Here is a 23,422-nt window from a genome sequence, read left to right as displayed (position 1 = left end):
CCCTTCTTCCCTCCCTTCCCGCAGAAGATTTATTGCCTTCCAGCTGTGCCAAATCTCACTCAGCACAGAATAGCTCTCTGCTTCCTGATCCAGCCCCTCCCTTTCCAGGCAGCATGCAGAGAGCAAAATGGGAGGGGGGTGAGCTTGGATCACAGATAGCAAAGGGGGATCATTTTGGTAAGATTATGAGGGGCTGAATGGAGATCATTGGGGGTAAGAAGAGAGGCTGAGGGATGAGAGTGGATCAGATCAGAGGAAGGGGGCAATGTTTGTGTGTGTGAGGGAGACGGGATTGATGCTGGTGTGTATGTGTGCCAGACTGAGAGGTTAGAGAGGAGTTGTAAGGGAGAGCAGAACCAGAGCACAGTAGGGATTCCTATCTCCTCTCCTTCCCTGACCACCACCCCACTGCAGTTTAAGTTCTCTTTCCTTTGATCTCAGAATCTATTCCCAAAATCCTGGAACCTCCTTTCTTTCCTCTCCCTTCTCTCCAGATCCTAGGACCCACCACCCAACATGTCTTCCCTTTCTTTATCCCAGAACCTCCATCCCTCTCCCTCTTTTCCTCTCATCTCAGATTCCTTATTTCCTCTGCCTTCCCCCTATCCCACCCTCCCCATCCCCAGTCCTTTCTACCTCTCCTCCCCATATCCTCTGTTCTCTTTCCTTTTTATACTCCCTCCTATCCCCAGTCTTTTCACCTTCTCCTCATCCCATTCCTAGTCCTCCTCCTTTCTATTCCCCATCCCTGGTTCTCTCACCCTCTCCTTCTCTTTTACAGAGATCTCATCCCTGAACTGTTAACTAAGTTCCCTTTTCCTCACCCAATAAAAAAATTAATTATACAAATACAAGCAAGGTTGGAAAATTACTTAATTTGTATAATATGAAAGATGGAAATGTTTGCCAATGCGCTTCAGATTTTTCCAGTTTTTGCTACAGAATCTATGCCTGAGCAGACGCAGCAAACTGTGGGAAACTGCCTTACACCTCCTGCTCCCCGTTGTCTGACCTTACCCAGGAGTTGGGGGGAGGGGTGGAAGAGGGGATGCAACAACAGCCTAGGGATGGGAAACTCCTAAATCCGACTCTGCCAACAGACAGATAGAAGCAAGCTCCCTCTCTCTCTTTCACACACACACATACAGACAAAAGCACACACAGGCACACACACAGAGAAGCAAACTCCTCTCTCATGCACATAAGCTCCTTCTCTCTCTCTCTTTCTCTCTCACACATACACACATACACACACACACACACACACACACACAGAAGCATGCTCTCCTCTCGTACACACATACACACATACTCACACAAGCATGCTCCCTCACTCACACACAATAGTGCCGCTGCTTTTTCTTCACCCAACTGGAATCCTTCCTTTAGCCTAGCTGGCCTGGGGTCTGGCAGCGGCCTGTAGCTTGCCTCTGGCTCTTCAGCCCCATCAGCCTGGGTTCTGGCAGAGGCCCACAGCCTGCCTCTCCTTTCTTCGTTCCCTCTTGTCTGGGCTCTGGCAGCAGCCCACAGACTCTTTCTTTGGATCCACTGGCCTGGGATCTGGTGGCAACCTGCAGCTCCTGTCTTCGTCCCCACCGGCCTGGGTTCCAGCAGTGGCCCATAGCTCATTTCTTTGGCCCTGTCAGCAGGGAAGAGATAGAGACAGAATATGAAGGAGAAGTGCTGCTGGGGGCCTAGTGTTGGCCATAGTGGTCCGACATGCATGGGCCGCTGCGACCAACACCACCCCATGTAATTGGCCATACTGACTCACCAGGCATGTCTGTATCCCCGATAGGCCAATCCGCCCCTGACCAGCACATATTAAGTTAGTAACTATGGGTTACACATACAAAAGTTATACCTGCTCCCAAGCAGGTATAACTTTGCGTGTGTATGTTGGTGTTAAGAACACAGCCATACATTTTCAAGTGAATTCATGTTTACTGAGATTTTAGACTGTGTGGGCTATTTGAAAATTACCCTCCCAATTTTAAGTCTATTTTCTCTTTATTGTATTTTTAATCTTTGATTGCTATTTGATTTCATTTCTATGTTTTCTTCCTCCTGATTCTTGGTGTCTGCAACACATTCTCCCTGCTTCTCTACTTGTTTCTTTAGTTTGAAGATAGTTTGCATTATCCCCTGCTTGATATCCTGAAGATCTGCTCACAAGTCCTTATGGCTGCTTTAATTGCAGGCTCTCTGAGTTTATCACATCTTCCTCCTCAGATGCTGCGCACTAGCGCTTTCAGGGAATGCCATGTGGTACAGGCCCAACACTTTATTTGACTCTGGACATTGGAAATAGCTTCTTAAATTGCCTGTCTTCTTTTTAACTGCCATTCTGGGAATGTTCAATGTTTAATCAGAAGTATGGGCCTGCTTTTTTGTTCTCACAAGGGGAATAGCAATTACTTTAGTGCTGCCTCTGTCAGAGCTGTCAGCTTCAAGCGTAATGGCACTTTGTCCCCTAATTTTTTTTTTCGCCATTGCACGGTATGCAATGGGGTGTGGGGAGAGGTGGTCAGATCCAGCAGGAACACTGCTTGTGACCAGCCATCGACCTCCTCCACCTTTACATTTTACATGCTCAATATGTGGAAAAAAAACCCAAGGTACCAAATTATATCATTTAAAAACACAGAGAAAAGGCGCTAATCTTTGGATCAAGAAGGCCAGTCTGATAGGGGAAAAAAATAAATCAGTCCTCTTCATGTGGTGCAATGAGGCCTCACCCTCTCTTTGGATGTGGATAAACAAACTTCATGGATTAATGCTAATGGGAAATCTAACTATGACCCGATCTTTTAAGAGCAAGCTAAAATTCATCGGGGTATGGGACCCATAGTTATATCGACTCTCTCCCAGGGCTAGAAGTGAGGTGATTAACTATTCCTGAGACTAATAGGCCTGCATACTATTGCTGTGCACTACCACTTGCAATAGTGGTCACTCAGTTTTAATCTCATGATGTCTTTTAAATTGTAGGGGGAATTTCTGGTGTTTTTGTTTTGGGGGGGCAGTATGAAAATGAAATTTCATATTAAGGTTATACAGATGCGTGCAATGTCCCTAGGGACAGCTATAATGTGTGTGTTTTCCTGGCCATATAGAGTCAATGTGTGAATGTATGAGGGAAGGGATATATGTAACTTCATTATAAAGTCCTAACAATAATATTCAATAACATTAACCTGAACAACAATGATCTACTAGGAATATCATTTAAACCTTACAACCCCCTGTGAACCCTCAGATCACAGAATAAAGGCCTCCTTGAAATCCCGAACTTAAGAGACTCTCATCTAACACTAACAAGAGATAGAGTGATTTCTATTGCTGGCCCAAAACTTTGGAATTTCACGCCAGAAGAACTTAGAACATTAACAGATAAAAAGAAATTCAAAAACGACTTAAAAACTTGGCTATTCAAAAATACTTTCCATTTGACGGAAACTCCCAATTCCCCATGTTTCAGATAACCTAAATAATTCTTGTACAATAACCCCTTCTTGCAAACCCCTATATTCTAACTATATTTTCATGTTTGATGTCTACCATTGTGTTACTTTTGTTTCTATGAATGTTTATCTAACTTGTAACTCACATTACATTTTGAATGTTTTAACTGTAAACTGTTATGAACTAGTGTTTCTCACATGGAATGACGGTACATAAAACATGTAAAATCTATTATAAATGCATATGGGTGGATTTTAAAAGGGATGTGCATGTGCCCATATCTCACCATGTGCAAAGATATGTGCTATTTTCTAATAGTATGCCTGCAGGACAAAGAGAGAGAGAAAGAGAGAGAGAGAACATCTTTATAGGTTGCAGCCTGACACTCAATATATGCACCATTGTAAGGGGGCACTTTGATTCAGGGTGAGTTTTTGGGAGATGGGTTGGGGTTTGGGGGGTGGTGTTTAATAAACATTCAGGGATATTCATTTTAAAATTGACATCATTAAAGAATTTAATTGACGTATAATAAAGTTTCTATCCTCTCTGTGGTCATTACTAAAGAGTCAGCCTATTGCTGTATTTTCCTCATGGGGCCCCACCCCATGGGAGGAGTCATCAATACAGCAACCAAGGGTCCACAAACACGTTACACTCACAACAGGCCCTCAGCAGTGACATCATCAGCCTTTGCCTGCTTCAGCCCTATAAAAGGGCCCTGCTTTGTTCCTCAGGGTCTTTGGATTGGGTTTACTCAGTATCTGTTATCTTCCTTCCGATCCAGGTCTTCCTTGGTCTTCCCGTGCCTTGATAGATCTTCGTTCCATGTCCTTTGTGTTCCTGAATTTCATCTCCTCGATGTTCCTGGTCTCGTCCCTTGTCGGAACTGCCTCATTGCTTGTTTCCTGTTCCTGATGGTCCAGATGTCCAGTTTTCCTGATGCCCTGATGTCCAGATGTTCCGTGTTCAGATGTCCCGTGTCCCGAGGTGCCATGTTTCATGTTCCTGATGTTCGATGTTCCTGTCCTGACTCTGTCCGTTTCATCTTCAGCTCTTCATCCACTTTCCAGGTCCCTTGTCTCTCCTGGCATGCCACCGTCATGGTCCATGACCAGCCCATGGGGGGCTGTGTAGGGTGCTTTGTGGTATAAGGCCTCCTTCTCGTCTGCTGCGCAAGCCTCCGGAAGACTCCTGTTTTTAATGCCTTGCTTCTGAGAATCCTAGCCTTGAATCCTGTCCGGTCTTCGGAGTTCCTTGTGTTTGCTTCCGTCCATGTCTAAGACTCTGCCAGAACCTGCTCCTCTCCAGTGTGGTCCACGACCAGCCATGGGCGGCTGTGTAGGGCGCACCCCGGTGCAAGCCTCTACTGAATCTTCATCATGTTCCAGTCTCAAGTTCCACTTCTTCGCCTGGAGTCTACTTCGCATTCAGCGTGGTCCACGATCAGCCATGGGCGGCTGTGTAGGGCATGCTGCAATGCAGTTCTTACCCAGTACTTTCACCTGACTCCTGAATCCTTGCCTGAAATTCTGAGCAACCTGAATCCTTGTCTGAGTTTTCTGAGTAACCTGAATCCTTGTTCGAGTCTTCCGAGTATCCAAGTCTTCATCTGAGTCTCCTGAGTATCCAAGTCTACGTCTGAATCCTCCGAGTATCCTGAGTCTGAGTATTCTTGTTCCTGCCCTCAGCCTTCATCTGGCCTCACGCACTCGTCGTTCCCAAGCGGCGGGTCCAGAAGGGCTATCGAGTAGCCGGAGGGCTACTCTCAAGACCAGCATTGCGTTGCTGGCTCTCATTGGTGTGTGTAAGTCCAGTGGAGGGCTGAGCCTGCCTTGTTCCTGTTCCAGATATTCCTCGCCTTGTCTTTGGTCCAGCCTTGCTCCTGCTCCGCCTGTGCTCGTACCTGCTCACGTCTCACAGTGTGTCTTGGGGCTCCTCCCTGAGCTGCACCATGATCCAAGGGCTCACATCCTCCCTTGAGATGGGACCGCGCCTCCACACTCCTAACAGGGCCCGAAGACCGCACTCCTAACAGGATCTAACTTTGAGATAGTAAGATGAAGAGTCTTCAAGAGAAGAGCAACTCCAGCACTGTTGGTCAAGTTAAAAGAAAAGAATCATGAAACAGTAGAGCAACTAGGAGAAACTGGAGAAAGGTCAGTTGAAAAAAGACTTTCAAAGAATTAGCAGAAAATCTAGAATTCCCTCTGCCTCTCCTCTAACCAAACTCCCACCCACCTTAACTTCCATTGTAAGTATATAGACTATTCTAATAATAAGGGATTTGGTCTACCCAAAATACAATGACATTGGTTGATGGAGAAAATTAAGGAAATGATTTAGATTAATTTAGTCATATCATAGTAAATCATTCAAGTAATTACTTTAAATTGGTCTGATCATTAATAGCCAAGACTACAGGATTTTATTTTATAGAGTACACACCGGATAGATTCAAAATCACATTTTATATACTAAAAGAGGGCTTGAGATAATAAATGTGTATAATAATATCTATTAGTGACAGAGGACAAATAATTGCAAAATTAACCTTGACCAAAATTAAAAGCAATCAATCTATTAGAAATCATAGGTACATAATTTAAGATAATTAGATCTGGATAAATTTCTAGACATCAGTTGGTGAAAGTATTTATTTATTTAAAATATTTATTACTTGCACCCTCAAAGTTTAGGCTAGAGTACAAATTATCATAAATAAAATCCAGCACATTTAATTAAAACAATGGCAGAAATTGAAATACAAATGAATGCCAGTGAGTTATTTGGAGGATCAGATGTTACATTAAACTACTCTTGAACTTGTATAAAAAGTACTTTAACTAGTTGGCTCAAATGCCTCCTTAAATAAAAAGGTCTTTAAAGCTGTTTTAAATGTCTTGGGCTCTTTTATACTGTATTGCATATGTCTGCAGGTTTAATTGTTCCATAATATAGGGCCAGGCATTAAATAGGCCTTCTCGCATGTTTCAGCTAGATGCATGATTCTTCGGGATGGAATGTCCAAATGTCTCTGACTGGAGGAGCAGAAGATACATGAACGAGTAAATGTGAATCAGTTATTTACTGTTTCAGATAATACAAGGACTAGGGGGCACTCTAGAAAGTTAGCAAATGGAGAAAATTATTTTCCACTCAACACACAAGTAAGCTCTAGAATTTATTGCCAGAGAATGTGGTTAAGGCAGTTAGTGTAGCTGGGCTTAAAAAAGGTTTGGCTAAGATTCTGGAGGAAAACGCCATAAACTGCTATTAATCAATAGGGAATAGCTACTGTTTGTTGCCGGCATTAGTAGCATGGGATCTATTTAATGTTTGGTTACTTGCCAGGTACTTGTGACTTGGATTGGCCACTGTTAGAAATAGGATCCTGAACTTGATGGACCCTTGGTAATTCCCAGTATGGCATATCTTATGTTTTATGTTCATATAGGGACATAAATTATTAAGTTTATCCATGGTGAGGTGGCATTGTTTAATAGGTTATATATAATAACTGGGGATGTGAATCGTTTTTCAACGATTAAAATTATCGTCCGATAATGTTAATATCATCTTAAATCGTTATAGAACACAATACAATAGAAATTCTAACGATTTATCATTAAAAATCTTTAAATCGTGTTAGTGCGCACTAACTCCCGTTAGTGCGCACTAACAGAAAATGATACAAATTGACACTTTCCAGGTCAGTAAAGGTCAGTTAGGAATGAATATGTGTTCCTATTGGCTGGCTGCCCTCTTATCTATTGATGTTACCAAGGTTCCCACTGAGGTGATGGTTGGGGGGATGGGAAATGGAACTGGGAACTCACGAACACCAACAGAAAATGAAACAAAGTGTTGACACTTCCCAGGTCAGTAAAGGTCACTTAGGAATGAATATGTATTCCTATTGGCTGGCTGTGCTCTTATCTATTGATGTTACCAAGGTTCCCTCTGAGGTAATGGTTGGGGGGATGTGAAATGGAAACAGTTGGAAGCTTGACAAAAAAAGTAACGAGATGATCATCACTCATGAGACTAGAACTTGTTTGTTTATTATTTTTGTTAGCAGGCACGTAAAATGCTAGTGTATGTTGAATTTGCCAATCACTGTGCATTTTAGAAAGGTGGTCCTGGCTGGAACTACACAGTTCAAATATATGTGGTAATTGATTGTTGGTAAGTGTATTTTTTAAGTAGCCACACTGGCCACCAGTATGTTTACTTTTCCTCCTACTTAACTCACCAGCTCAGCTTTGTAAGAAGGGCTTCTCTGCTTATGTGTTGCTTTTGTTTGGTGTGAGGAGAGCAGAAACATCAGATCTTTATTCAATCTAATACAGTCATCAATTATATTTACCTACTCAATTTTTTTTAAATGATTTATTATATCACTGAATTAATAATTAATTATTATTAGGTGGTGGTGAATGTCTGACTAGGCTACTAGGCTAGTGTCACTGGTGAGGCTAGTGGCATTTTAGCAGAATTATAATTTATTTTTATTAGTACTGCAGCATTAATATATTCAAGCCTAGGTAGGCAGGCAGTGCACCACTCCAGCAGTCACATCATTGCTTCCTGTGCATTGCATTATGCGCACACATTGATTCCAGCTTGGGGACAAGGCAGGTCTCCTTTCCTGCACACATTGATTCCAGCTTGGGGACAAGGCAGGTCACCTTTTCTGCACACAGTGACTCCAGCTGGGGATAAGGCAGGTCTCCTTTACTGCACACATTGACTCCAGCTTGGGGACAAGGCAGGTCTCCTTTCCTGCACACATTGACTCCAGGTTGTGGAAAAGGCAGGTCTCCTTTACAGCACACTGACTCCAGCTTGGGGACAAGGCAGGTCTCCTTTACTGCACCCATTGACTCCAGCTTGGGGACAAGGCAGGTCTCCTTTACTGCACCCATTGACTCCAGCTTGGGTACAAGGCAGGTCTCCTTTCCTGCACACATTGATTCCAGCTTGGGGAAAAGGCAGGTCACCTATTCTGCACACACTGACTCCAGCTGGGGACAAGGCAGGTCTCCGTTACTGCACCCATTGATTCCAGCTTGGGTACAAGGCAGGTCTCCTTTCCTGCACACATTGATTCCAGCTTGGGGAAAAGGCAGGTCACATTTTCTGCACATACTGACTCCAGCCTGGGGATAAGACAGGTCTCCTTTACAGCACATTGACTCCAGCTTGGGGACAAGGCAGATCTCCTTTACTGCACACACTGACTCCAGCTTGGGGACAAGGCAGGTCTCCTTTCCTGCACACATTGACTCCAGCTTGTGGACAAGGCAGATCTCCTTTACTGCACACACTGACTCCAGCTGGGGATAAGGCAGGTCTCCTTTACTGCACACATTGACTCCAGCTTGGGGTCAAGGCAGGTCTCCTTTCCTGCACACATTGACTCCAGGTTGTGGAAAAGGCAGGTCTCCTTTACAGCACACTGACTCCAGCTTGGGGACAAGGCAGGTCTCCTTTACTGCAGACACTGACTCCAGCTTGGGGAAAAGGCAGGTCTCCTTTATATATATAATCTTATCAATCAATCAGTGGACTGTATTAGCTGCAGCTGGTGATTGATTAAATAAATACTGAAATATCAGTCTAACTACTAAACTAGTGTGTCGTCTTACACTAGCCAGCCACTACCCCTGTGTTGGTGCTGGACTTGCACGTGAGCCTTAAATTTATAAATAAATTGTTTGTGTTAGTAGTGCTAGTATAAGTATAACATTATGGGGTAGCCTAGTGTCATTGGCTAGTGGCTGGCTACTAGCCACGCCAGTGAGCCACTAGTCAGATTACTAGTCACACAGTGACCTGTCACTGACTGACGAAGTCACTCACTAACTGTATCTAACCCTTCTTTATATCTTATCTATTAGGTGCTGCTCAGTACACTGCTGTGCCAGCTTACTTGTTGGTATTGGACTGGACTTGCAGCCATAAAGTTTTAAAATGTTTGCTGGTAAGAAGAAGAGTGCTACTGGAAAGAAAATTCCAGTCACTAGAAAAAAACTGCGATTTGATAATGATACCCCTTCTACTGCAGCTAATGTAAAAGAGCAAGGTAACTTGCAGGACAAGGAAGGAGCAAAATCAGGAAAGGTGAAAGTGAAATCTGTGCAGCAGCAGCAGCAAAGTTTATTGATAGATGAAGTGCTACAGAAAGTGTTGAATAAAGAATCAGAGGACTCTGAGGAGGAGGAGGAGGATGACAATGATGATATTCAGGATGAGGAGAAGAACACCACCAATGACAGTGATAGTAGTGATGATGAATCAGGTGATGGTAGTCCGATTGCCAAAAAAACCACTGTCAGTGCCAGTATCCTCTCTATTCCTAAACCAGTTGAAAATTGGCAGGTTACTACAACAACAACTTCTGCTACTTCTACTCCTAGTACTACTACTCCTACTATGATGACAACAATGGCAAGAAATGTCCAGCCTAGAGTAAGGGACAGTAGAAAAACATCTAAGGTTTGGAATCATTTTAATGTTACGGATGATTGGAGATGTGCTCAATGTATCCATTGTAAAAGGATGGTGAGCCGTGGAAGAACTCTTGGACATCTTACTACCACCAACATGAAATATCACCTTGAAAGAGAACATAGAGCACTGTTGCTTGCAGAAGAAGCTGCAGGGAAGCCACAGAAGGAAATTACTTCAGAAGATTGTGTGTATGTGAAGCAGAAGCAGTCTTCTCCTTCTCCTCTTCCACGGCAGCAGCGGCAAGCTACTGTTGAGCAGATGGGGTGGTGTCCTTCTTCAATTTCACAGACTAGGAAGCAAGTAGTATCCAAAGTGTTGACACGACAAATTGCTGTAGTGATTGCTGTGGATGATCAGCCACTGCAGATTGTAGAGAATGATGGATTTAAGCAGCTGATGCATCTTGTAGCCCCTGACTACAAAATTCCTTCAAGAACTACATTTACCCGTCAGGTGATTCCTTCCCTGTACTCACAATGTCGTGCTGAAATGCAGATTGTGATGGCAAGGGCAAAGGGAAGGAGCATACATCTCACCACTGATCTTTGGACTAGTAAGAATGCAACACATGCATATTTGTCTCTAACAGCACATTGGTGGCAGCTGGATGAGGCATTAACTGACAGCACAAGCATAAGCAGTGGCAGTAGCACCAGCAGCTCCAAAAAGCTTTCTCCAGGATACCGGTGGGCTTTACTGCATGCTCAAGTGCTAGACAAGAGACATACTTCTGAAAATATCTTACAGACAATTCAAGGGATGATGGAAGGATGGAAAGGGCTACTTAGAAGCAGTGATATGGAATGTTTAAATGGATATATCATTACTGACAATGCTGCCAATATGAGTAAGGCTCTGGAGGATGGTGGATTCAAAGGCATCTGATGCTTTGCACATACACTGCACCTGGTAGTGAGGGATGCATTGGGGCTAGGTGCCAAGGAAGTGCAAGGTACTAGTCGTCAAGCCCTGAAGCGGTTGATTGAAAAGTGCCGCAAAATAACTGGGCATTTCAATCGCAGTGTGAAAAGTGGGAAGGAACTCAGAGAAAAACAAAAAGCAGTTAGGGCACCATTGCATAACCTTGTTCAGGATGTGCCTACCAGATGGAATTCCACCTATCTTATGTTGGAGAGGTTGTCTGAACAACAGACACCTCTGCATGATTTGGCAATGGAATCTGAAATTGGATTGGAAAATCCACTTGGATGTCAGGACTGGACAAACATTGCACAGATGGTGTATGTCCTCAAGCCTTTCAAAGAATATACTGATGAACTGAGTGCAGCTACAGCCACGTTAGGTGATATCATTCCTGTAATATATGATCTGGAGCAGGTATTACAGGAATTTCTGCATCAGACAGATTTGTCGAAGGAAGTGTTGCAGCTTGTGAGATGCTTAAAAGAGCAAGTACAGAAAAGGTTGAAACCTCTAATGGAAAAGGATAGCTATATGTTAGCTACTATGTGTGACCCACGTGTGAAAGGCAATGTTGCTCTCAAGTGCAATACTCTTGCATCCTGGACAAATAAGTTGATTCAAATGGTTGAAAAGATTTCAACTCCTCCCACTCCATCCTGCTCAGCTGCTTCCAGTTCCACCAGCTGCTTCCCTCCCATGATGACAACCCATTCTCCTCCCAAATTTCATGAAACTGGTGCTATTTCAAAAGCAAGAGCAAGATGTGTCAGATTTGAGACTGGTGGTGCTGCTAACCAGCAGCAATACCTGCAAGAGAAGGTTGCAGAAATTCATGTGAAGAATTTTCTCTCTGAGCCAGTTCAGAGCATGGCGTAAGATCCCCTGAGATACTGGGCAGAAAAAGCTTCAATGTGGCCTTATCTTACCATAGTAGCACAACACTTTCTTTACTGCCCACCCACCAGTGTGCAAAGTGAAAGAGTATTTTCATTGACAGGGAACATTGTGAGTCAACAGCGTGCACGTTTGAATCCAGACTTAGTAGAGGAATTGGTTTTCATCAAAATGAACCTTCCGCTGCTTGATAATGTGAAAATTCGCTGTGACTGGGAGGAGGAGTGAGTCTCTTGTCTAGGATGGGGATGCAAGGTCGTTTGGGAACACAGCAGGATGGAGCATTCAGCAGAAGCACTGCCTCATGATAGAACTGCCCCTGCCTCTTCACCTCAGGTGTCTGCTGTGCTGTTATCATCTATCTTGTCAGCTTGATGAATAAGGACTTTGTATGTGCAAGAAAGAAACCTAAGTTTGTGTCTATCAACTGTGTGCGCTTATTTAGCAGCTGTTAGAAAACAGGCAGTTAAAGTACTTTTGAGTTTTGACTAGGGGTGTGCATTCGTATTGACCGCATATGTAAAACGCTACTTATATTTTTTTTTTAACTTAAAAAAGTGATGGGGCGTATACGAGCGGATTTCCAACATATTCAACATAGCTATGTTGGATACGGCGAACCGCCATGCGCGCACTTTCTCGCCGCCATTAGCTGTGAACTCGGAGCCCCGGATTACCTCAAAATGGCGGCGCCCCTGCGGTAACCATGCCAACCTGTCTGACCCTGTCCTGTGAGTCGCAGTGACTCACAGGAAAGGGTGGCACAGGTCGGCATGGATACCGGAACGCAGCGAATCAGCGTTCACTTTTTCAGAGAAGCACTGAATGCAGCGAATCGCGCTGTCATTCAGTGCTTCTCTGAGGATTTCCTGACGAGCCAGCACTATAAAAGCAGCAGCAGCACGAGGAATCACGGACATTTTCAGCGATTGTGTTGGGAGGTGGGCTCGGGATCGGGCTGGGTGCAGGCTCAGGCAGGCTGAGGCAGACAAGAAAGCAGAACCAGATTTGATAGACACAACACAGAACAGAACCACATTTGATAGACAACACAGAACAGATTCTTTGTTAGGGAAAAAAAAAAAAAAGAACATTGTTATTGAGTGATTCTGTTCATTTTATCCTGGGCAGTGCCAGGGGTGGCACTGGCAGTACTCTGCCTCATATCTACTTTAGTTCTGTGTGCACTGCAGTGCACACACACAGACACATTCAGTGCATTGCCAGGCAGGCAGTGAGGCAGTGGGCATAAACAGAGTGAAGATTGGCCTTCAGTGAGTCTGTTCAATCTGCTATTTTTAAACAGACTTAAAAGCATTGTCCTTGAGTGGTTCAGTGCTGGGTGGGCAGTGCCAGGGGTGGCACTGGCAGTACTCTGCCTCATATCTACTTAAAAGGAAGCTAGTCGTCCTGTGTGGACTCACCGCACAGTGACACACACAGACAAATTCCGTGCATTGCCAGGCAGGCAGTGGGCATAAACAGAGTGAACATTTGCCTTTCAGCGAGTCTGTTCAATTTCCTATTTTTAAAGAGACTTAAAAGCATTGTCCTTGAGTGGGTCCGTTCATTTTGTTATTTTAAACAGACTGAGCATTCTTCTTGAGTGGGTCTGTTCAATTTTGTTATTTTAAAGAGACTGAGCATTCATCTTGAGTGGGTCTGTTCATTTTGTTATTTTAAACAGACCGAACATTATTATTGTGGGACAGTGGGCAGTGTTACCACTAGTACTCATTGACATAAAATCCATAATGTCAGGGAAAGAGAGATGCAAGCGACTTAGTGGGAATGGCAGCGGAGGCACCGCAAAAGACACCAGTGCAACATCACCAGTACAGCTAAAAAGGCAACTGTCGCAATCAAACGTCTTTGTAGGGGATGGCAGTTCCATGGCAAAAAAAAAGAAATCAGACCATGAAACTTTGCAATCGCCACCACGTGTTTCTGGCCCTGTAGTTTTGGAGGAGAGTGAAGATGAGGCACAGTCTAGCCAGACAAAAGTTGCACACCCAAGAGCAGCCAGGGGACAGAAGTGTCCAGCTAAACTTTGCGTTGACAAGGTAGCGCTGGCACTGTTAGCTTCTGATTCAGAAGAAGAATCTTCTTGGATGGAATTCTCATCAGAAATGGAAGATGTAATACCTGAGGAATCTTCGGTAGAATTGTCAGTTACTCCTGTTTTAGCCTCCACCTCCAGAACTCTGCGGCAGGGGAGACATTCCACTGATATCGAGGAGGAGGAAGAGCTGTCAGAAGGGAGTCAGAGGGTGACTGTTGCCCCCGCTGGCATTGCTTCGCTGGGTGCAGTGGGTGCACCACCCACACCCAGTAGTACCTCAACTCCAGTGCCACCATCCACCCCCAGGGTGGGAAAGAGAGGAGGATCACAAAAGAAATCTGCGATCTGGGCACATTTTAAAGTGACAGAAGACCGGCGTTATGCTCGATGTAATTACTGTGCCAGGGATATTAGCAGAGGCAAGCAACTGGGACATCTATCAAATTTTGGCATGGAGCATCATATTAAGAGGCAACACCCAACAAGATTACTGCCATCTGGGGATGGTGGCAGTTTCTGTCGGGGGACCCCTTCCCCTTCCAACCAGGGTGCAGTGGTAGGAAAGCAGCAGAGTCAGCCCACGCCCTCATACCCTTCTAGCAGTCAGGCGGCAGGCCAGCAATCCACTGACACGTGGCAGAAGCGACAATGCACCATGGAGGAAATGGGGTGGAGTGCGGTAACGCTATCCCGGGGTAGGAGGCAGGCAGCCGCAAAAGTTGTAACCAGGAGCATTGGGGAAATGATTGCCCTTGATGACCAGCCCCTGCAGTTAGTGGAGAATGTGGGTTTCAAATGTTTTTTGAAGGTCGTACTTCCAAATTACAAGGTCCCCTCCAGAACCACATTTAGTAGAAAGGTCATCCCCAGCCTGTACAAGCACTGTCTCAGTCGCTTGCAAGCACTGCTAGGTAAGGCAGATGGAATAGTGCATTTCACCTGCGATATCTGGACCGCTATGAATGCTGCACACTCTTACCTCTCTCTGACAGCACACTGGTGGGACATGGCAGAGGCAGGGGCAGCCAGCAGCTCTATTACTGAACAAGCATCAGGGTGGAGGTGGGCTTTACTGCACACCCACCTGACGGACCATTCCCATACCGCTGCCAATATTCTAGCATGCATCAGAAAGATGCTGGCGAGCTGGCAAGTACACCAGCGAGACAGTAAAACGCGGGCAGGCTTTTTTGTCACAGACAACGGTGCAAACATGGTTAAGGCAATAAGCGATGGGCGGTTTAAGAACATCCGATGTTTTGCACACACTCTGCATCTGGTAGTGAAGTCAGGTCTGGGCTTGGAGTCCAAGGACAAGGAGACTGAATACCTGCGTAGGTTAATACACAAGTGCAGGAACATAGCAGCACACTTCCACAGAAGTGTCAGGGCGGGGCAGGTTCTCCGAGAAAAGCAGACTGATTTGGATATGCCTCAGAAGCGTCTCATTCAAGACGTTGCCACCCGGTGGAATTCCACCTTTATGATGCTGGAGAGGTTACTGGAGCTGCAGACACCCCTTCATGAACTTTCTGGTACAATAGACATAGGTGTGCAGAATCCCCTAGGGCATCACGATTGGCTAGTCATGAGTCAGCTGGTAAAAATCCTGCAGCCCTTCAAGGATGTCACGGAGGAGCTGAGTTCCAGAAGTTCCACCTTGGCTGACATCATCCCTATAGTGAAATTCCTGGATGACCATTTGGAGGGCATTAAACGGCAAGAGGGAATGACTGCTGAGGTGCTGCAGTGTGTGGACGTTTTGCAGCAGCAGGTGAAAGACAGATTAAGGCCTTTAACAGAGGATAGCACATATATGCTCGCCTCTGTCTGTGATCCCCGTGTGAAAGGTAAACTCGCCCTACAGACCAATTGTCTGTCATTTGTGAAGGAGCTGTTGTTAGCACAGGTCCGTGAACAGGAGCACCATAGGCGGAGACAGATTAGGCTTGAAGCACAGGTGGAAACAGCAGGCACGTCACAGAGTTGTGCTGCTGCTAGCCCTGGCAGGAGAAGGACTGTGTCAGTGACAGATACTATTATTAGTGCCTCCTCCTCCACGTCAGAATGCCCAAGGCATGTTGGCCATAAAGATACATCAGTTGTGCAACGGGTGGGAGAGAAAGTAACTGGATTGAGTGACTCTCAGCCCTCCCAAGCACAGGAGGAGACAGCAGCAGAGCTGTCAGTGACACGGTATCTCTCAGAGCCGATAGAGAACACGCAGACAGATCCGCTGGCATATTGGGCACACAAGTCCACTGTCTGGCCACACCTAGCCAAAGTGGCTGAAGGATATCTGTCATGTCCACCAACCAGTGTGCCCAGTGAACGTGTCTTTTCAATGACAGGGGATATCATGAGCCCTCACCGCTCAAGGCTGTCACCAGTCTTGATGGAAATGCTAGTGTTTTTGAAAGTTAACCTGCCATTGCTTGGCTTTCCCGATTTTCCTTGTGAATGTCAAGATGAATAAAAGCTATTGAAAGGAGCCTTGCAGCAGTTCCAATTGCCTCCTATGCTCAAGATAATGTAAGCACTGCAGCACATGTTCTTGACATGAATCGCTGTGCCTGACCGGCGTCTACTGTGCAGCCCTTGTGTTCCTACAAGTGTTATACCTCCATTGCTGTGCCCGTTCATCCATGCCTTGTGTTCCCACAGGTGTTTTAACTCCATGGTTGTGCCTGTTCCTCCAGGCCTTGTGTCCCTAGCTGGGATTGACCTCTGTCCTCGAATGATGTGCCTGTTCATCCAGGCCTTGTGTTCCCACAAGTGTTTTAACTCCGTTGCTGTGCCCGTTCATCCAGGCCTTGTGTTCCTACTGGTGTTTTAACTCCATTGCTGTGCCTGCCTGTTCCTCCAGGCCTTGTGTCCCTAGCTGGGCTGTTCCATGTTGTTATTTTAAACAGACTGAGCATGGTCCTTGAGTGGGTCTGTTATTTTTGTTATTTTAAACAGACTGAGCATTCTTCTTGAGTGGGTCTGTTCCATTTTGTTATTTTAAACAGACTGAGCATTGTCCTTCAGAGTGGGTCCGTTAATTTTGTTATTTTAAACAGACTGAGCATTCTTCTTGAGTGGGTCTGTTCAATTTTCTTATTTTAAACAGACTGAGCATGGTCCTTGAGTGGGTCTGTTAATTTTGTTATTTTAAACAGACTGAGCATTCTTTTTGAAGGCCGAGGTGGAGAAGGGTTCCATGTGAACAGCAGTTCAACATGGGTCAGTCGGTCCTAAGACATAGGCGAGAGCCGTTCGGAAGGGACGGGCGAAGGCCTCCGTCGCCCTGGGCCGATCGAAAGGGAGTCGGGTTCAGATCCCCGAACCCGGAGTGCCGGAGATTCGGCGCTGGGCTCTTCCCTCTTCACTCGCCGTTACTGAGGGAATCCTGGTTAGTTTCTTTTCCTACGCGGCTTGTGTCCCTAGGTGGGATTGACCTCTGTCCTCGAATAATGTGCCTGTTCCTCCAGGCCTTGTGTTCCTAATGCTGTTTTAAGTCCATTGCTGTGACTGCCTGTTCATCCAGACCTTGTGTTCCCACACGTATTATTATTTCTGAGAGATCTTCCAATTCCTTTGTCATCAGCTGAAGTGCATATTAAGTAGGGTAGCAAACTAGTAAATGAGGAGAATATTGGAGGGGCGAAGTTCCATATTCAAAGCAGAGTAGTTGTACTTATCTAGTGAAAGTTTGAAGGATCAGGGAAGGCTTGTAAGAAGAGCCAAGTTTTGAGTTTGTTTTTAAATGTTGGTAGGCACGGTTCCATTCTGAGTTCTGCAGGAAGGTGGTTCCAGATGGCTGGACCTGCTGTAGGAAAAGCTCGGTCTCTGGTAGAGATGAGTCGTGAGGCTTTAGATGGTGGGGCTTGTAGTGCTCCTTTGTAGGTTTCTCTCATTGGTCTGTTGGAAGTGTGGAGTTTGAGTGGGAATTCGAGGTCGAGATGGAGGAGGCTGTGAATTGATTTGTGAATTAGAGTTAGAGCTTTGTGTAGAGCCCTGTGACTGACTGGTAACCAGTGTAAATTACGGAGGATGGGCGTAATATGGTCTCTCTGGTTGGTGCTTGTCAAAATTCTCGCTGCGGCATTCTGTATCATCTGTAAGGGCTTGGTTGTTGAGTTGGGTAGGCCAATGAGGAGAGCGCTGCAGTAGTCAATTTTGCCAAATATTAGGTATTTGAGAACAGTCCTGAAGTCATGAAAATATAGGAGAGGTTTGAGTCCTTTTAACACCTGAAGTCTGTAGAAGCACTCTTTAGTTGTGGTTTTCATCATATTCTTTAGGTGAAGACGGTTGTCTATAATTACTCCAAGGTCTCTCACATGAGTGTGGGTGAGAAGGTGATTGTGATGGATCTGAGACGGGAGGTTTTCTTGGTTGGAGGAAATGAAGAGGAGTTCTGTCTTAGAGGCATTGAGGACCAGGTTTAGACTGTTGAGGACATTAGTGATGGCTTCTTGTAAGCTGCTGTTCCAGAGTGCGATGGCTTTTTAATAGATTCTGTTATGGGAATAAGAATCTGAACATCGTCTGCATAGATGTAGTGAATGAGGTTAAGACTAGTTAACAGTTGGCAAAGGGGAAGGAGGAAACGCTGGGGGAAACGGCGAAGCTGCTGCCGGGGGGGGGCTATAACACGCGCCGCCGGAGCGGCGGGTCACCTGCCCCCCCCTGGGCCTTCCCAGCTGACCCGTAGCCGGTCGCGGCGCACCGCCGCGGAGGAAATGCGCCCTGCGTGGGCCGGGGCCCTCCGGGAGGCGTTCCCCGCCCCCCCCAACCCCCGCGAAAGGGGTGTGGGTGGGGGATCCGCCGAAACCCCGGTCCGACCGAACCCGCCGGGTTGAATCCTGCGGGCGGACTGCACGGACCCCACCCATTTACCTCTTTACAATTTCACGCCCTCTTGAACTCGCTCTTCAAAGTTGTTTTCAACTTTCCCTTGCGGTACTTACTTATTTATTTAATTTATTTAAAGTTTTTTTATACCGGCATTCATGAAATCGTTCACATGATGTTGGTTTACAGAAAACAGGGGTGCAAAGAAAACAACCTAAAACATAAATACACGTGGTGAAGAGATGCAGTTACAATTAACAGGGGCTAATGAACTGGGAGTATAAGAAATAAAGAGAGATAGAGGAGGTTAAAAATTATATACATGTGTACAATATAAATATACAAGAGTACAATATAAATATGGAGTCCAATATATAAAGCTTCTCAGCAGAGAATTTATTGATGGTGCGTGTTAGGTGGAGTTCGGGAAGGCTTGCCTGAAAAGCCACGTCTTGAGTCTTTTCCTGAAGGTTAGGAGGCAAGGTTCATTTCTGAGATCTCCCCGTGTACAACATTTAGAATTAAACAGGCCACTTTATATTGTATGCGATATTGGATTGGAAGCCAATGAAACTTGATCAATGTGGCGGTAATATTGGTCGCATTTCCGTTTACCAGACAGAACACGTGCTGCTGCATTCTGCAAGACCTGCAATGGTCTAATATTTGAAACAGCTAAGCCAAGTAATAAAGAATTACAGTAATCTAAATTAGCAGAAATCAAGGTCTGTAAAACAGATCTAAAATCTTTAAAATTTAAGAGTGGCTTTAACTTTCTTAAAGTTAATAGTTTAAAATAACCATCTTTCAATTTGGCGGCAATATGCTTTTTAAAAGAGAATTCAGTGTCTATAATCATACCTAAGTCACGGGTATAAAAAACAGGACTTATTTTAGTGTTAGCATTTCACCTCAAATCTGGAATACTTTTAACATGACATTTGCGTTCAAGAAGCACAATTTCAGTTTTGTCCATATTCAGAATTAAGCGCAACTGTTGAAGTAGCTGTTGTAAAGATAAAATATACATTTTAACAATTTCTAACGTGGCCTCTACTGAATTTTCAATAGGTACTAAAAACTGAATATCGTCAGCATACAAATAAAATGTGAAACCAAGCCCATTTAAAAAGTGACATATAGGTAAAACATAAATATTAAAAAGGGTGGCTGATAATGTTGAACCCTGCGGAACACCTGTTCATCCAGGACTGTATTTCTGGCTACATTGAGGTCACCCCCCACAATGAGGTTCCCCTTCCCATGCAACAAGATAAGATTGTTGACTTCGTTAAAGAATGTCCCCTGGTCCTGATTGGGAGCATATAGATTTACAAAACTATATTACGTTCCATCTATTGCTATCTGTAATAATATAAATATCGACCCTGCGGGTCGGTACGGCAAGAGCGGTATTAAACAGCAGGCGCTGGGCACAGCAATCGAGGTCAAACCCTTGTAGAGACATCAAGCCTCGACAGACAAAGTAAAGAGGAAGAAATTGTTGAACTTGGAGGTGGACCCTTGTCCGGGGGAAACGGCGAAGCTGCTGCCGGGGGGGGGGGGGCTATAACACGCGCCGCCGGAGCGGCGGGCCACCTGCCCCCCCCTGGGCCTTCCCAGCCGACCCGTAGCCGGTCGCGGCGCACCGCCGCGGAGGAAATGCGCCCTGCGTGGGCCGGGGCCCTCCGGGAGGCGTTCCCCGCCCCCCCCAACCCCCGCGAAAGGGGTGGGGGTGGGGGATCCGCCGAAACCCCAGTCCGACCGAACCCGCCGGGTTGAATTCTGCGGGCAGACTGCACGGACCCCACCCATTTACCTCTTTACAATTTCACGCCCTCTTGAACTCGCTCTTCAAAGTTGTTTTCAACTTTCCCTTGCGGTACTTACTTATTTATTTTATTTATTTAAGGTTTTTTTATACCGGCATTCATGAAATACGGCAAGAGCGGTATTAAACAGCAGGCGCTGGGCACAGCAATCGAGGTCAAACCCTTGTAGAGATGTCAAGCCTCGACAGACAAAGTAAAGAGTAAGAAATTGTTGAACTTGGAGGTGGACCCTTGTCCGGGGGAAACGGCGAAGCTGCTGCCGGGGGGGGGCTATAACACGTGCCGCCGGAGCAGCGGGCCACCTGCCCCCCCTGGGCCTTCCCAGCCGACCCGTAGCCGGTCGCGGCGCACCGCCGCGGAGGAAATGCGCCCTGCGTGGGCCGGGGCCCTCCGGGAGGCGTTCCCCGCCCCCCCCAACCCCCGCGAAAGGGGTGGGGGTGGGGGATCCGCCAAAACCCCGGTCCGACCTAACCCGCCGGGTTGAATCCTGCGGGCGGACTGCACGGACCCCACCCATTTACCTCTTTACAATTTCACGCCCTCTTGAACTCGCTCTTCAAAGTTGTTTTCAACTTTCCCTTGCGGTACTTACTTATTTATTTTATTTATTTAAGGTTTTTTTATACCGGCATTCATGAAATACGGCAAGAGCGGTATTAAACAGCAGGCGCTGGGCACAGCAATCGAGGTCAAACCCTTGTAGAGATGTCAAGCCTCGACAGACAAAGTAAAGAGTAAGAAATTGTTGAACTTGGAGGTGGACCCTTGTCCGGGGGAAACGGCGAAGCTGCTGCCGGGGGGGGGGGGCTATAACACGTGCCGCCGGAGCAGCGGGCCACCTGCCCCCCTGGGCCTTCCCAGCCGACCCGTAGCCGGTCGCGGCGCACCGCCGCGGAGGAAATGCGCCCTGCGTGGGCCGGGGCCCTCCGGGAGGCGTTCCCCGCCCCCCCCACCCCCCGCGAAAGGGGTGGGGGTGGGGGATCCGCCAAAACCCCGGTCCGACCGAACCCGCCGGGTTGAATCCTGCGGGCGGACTGCACGGACCCCACCCATTTACCTCTTTACAATTTCACGCCCTCTTGAACTCGCTCTTCAAAGTTGTTTTCAACTTTCCCTTGCGGTACTTACTTATTTATTTTATTTATTTAAGGTTTTTTTATACCGGCATTCATGAAATCGTTCACATGATGTCGGTTTACAGAAAACAGGGGTGCAAAGAAAACAACCTAAAACATAAATACAGTACACGTGGTGAAGAGATGCAGTTACAATTAACAGGGGCTAATGAACTGGGAGTGTAAGAAATAAAGAGAGATAGAGGAGGTTAAAAATTATATACATGTGTACAATATAAATATACAAGAGTACAATATAAATATGGAGTCCAATATATAAAGCTTCTCAGCAGAGAATTTATTGATGGTGCATGTTAGGTGGAGTTCGGGAAGGCTTGCCTGAAAAGCCCTGTCTTGAGTCTTTTCCGAAAGGTTAGGAGGCAAGGTTCATTTCTGAGATCTGGGGGGATGGAGTTCCATAACGGTGGGCCTGCTGTGGAAAGGGCTCGATCTCTTAAGGTGCTGTGATTAGTGGTTTTGTTGGGTGGAACAAGGAGGCATCCTCTGTAGGCTTCCCTGGTCGGTCTTGTGCATTTGTATAAACGGAGAGGAATTTGTAGGTCGATTATGGTGTGTTGGTGAATGATTTTTTATATCAAGGTGATGGATTTGTAAATTACTCTGAACTGAATTGGTAACCAGTGGAGGTCTTTTAGGACTGGGGAAATGTGGTCTCTTTTCCTAGTGTTTGTTAGTAGACGGGCTGCTGCGTTTTGAACCATTTGGAGTGGTTTTGTGTATGAGGAAGGGAGTCCAAGTAATGTAGAGTTGCAGTAGTAGAAAATGAGGGCTTGGAGGATGGTTCTGAAGTCTTTGGCGTGGAAGAGTGGTCTTATCCTTTTTAAAACTTGCAGTTTATAGAAGCAGTCTTTGGTGGTTTTATTGATGTGGGCTTTGAAGTTCAGTTAATTGTCGATTAGCACACCTAGATCCCTCACATGAGTAGTTTGTAGGTTGGTTGGGAGACAAGCTGTGAGATTGTTGTCAGGAGTTATGAGTAATACTTCAGTGTTAGAGGAGTTTAGTACCAGATTTAGGCTGTTGAGGAGGCTTTTGATTTCTAGGTGACAGGAATCCCAGTATTCGAGGGTTTTCGAGTATGATTCTTTGATGGGGATCAGGATCTGGATGTCGTCTGCATAGAGAAAGTGTATTAAATTGAGGTTGGTAAGGAGTCGGCAGAGTGGTAGGAGGTAAATATTAAAGAGTGTAGGGGATAAAGAGGAACCTTGTGGGACTCCGATGGCCGAGTCGTGGCGTGGTGATTCTTTGTTCTGGATTTTTACCTTATAACCTCTGTTGGTTAGAAACGATTTGAACCAGGCGAGCGCCAATCCAGAGATTCCTATTGCTACTAGCTGTTTGATCGGTCTCGTGCCGGTATTTAGCCTTACATGGAGCTTAACACCCGCTTTGGCCTGCATTCCCAAACAACCCTACTCCGAGAAGACCCGGTCCCGGCGCGCCGGGGGCCGCTACTGGCCTAACACCGTCCGCGGGCTGAGCCTCGATCTGAAGGACTTGGGCCCCCGAGCGGCGCCAGGGAGGCGGTCTTCCGTATGCCACATTTCCCGCGCCCGCCGGACGGGCGGGGATTCGGCGCTGGGCTCTTCCCTCTTCACTCGCCTTTACTGAGGGAATCCTGGTTAGTTTCTTTTCCTCCGCGGCTTGTGTCCCTAGGTGGGATTGACCTCTGTCGTCGAATGATGTGCCTGTTCATCCAGGCCTTGTGTTCCCACAAGTGTTTTAACCTAGTTCATGTGCCTGTTCCTCCA

The sequence above is a fragment of the Rhinatrema bivittatum genome, chromosome 2, assembly GCF_901001135.1.
Source record: "Rhinatrema bivittatum chromosome 2, aRhiBiv1.1, whole genome shotgun sequence".
Lineage (NCBI taxonomy): Eukaryota > Metazoa > Chordata > Amphibia > Gymnophiona > Rhinatrematidae > Rhinatrema > Rhinatrema bivittatum.
This window is presented reverse-complemented; position numbering follows the sequence as displayed.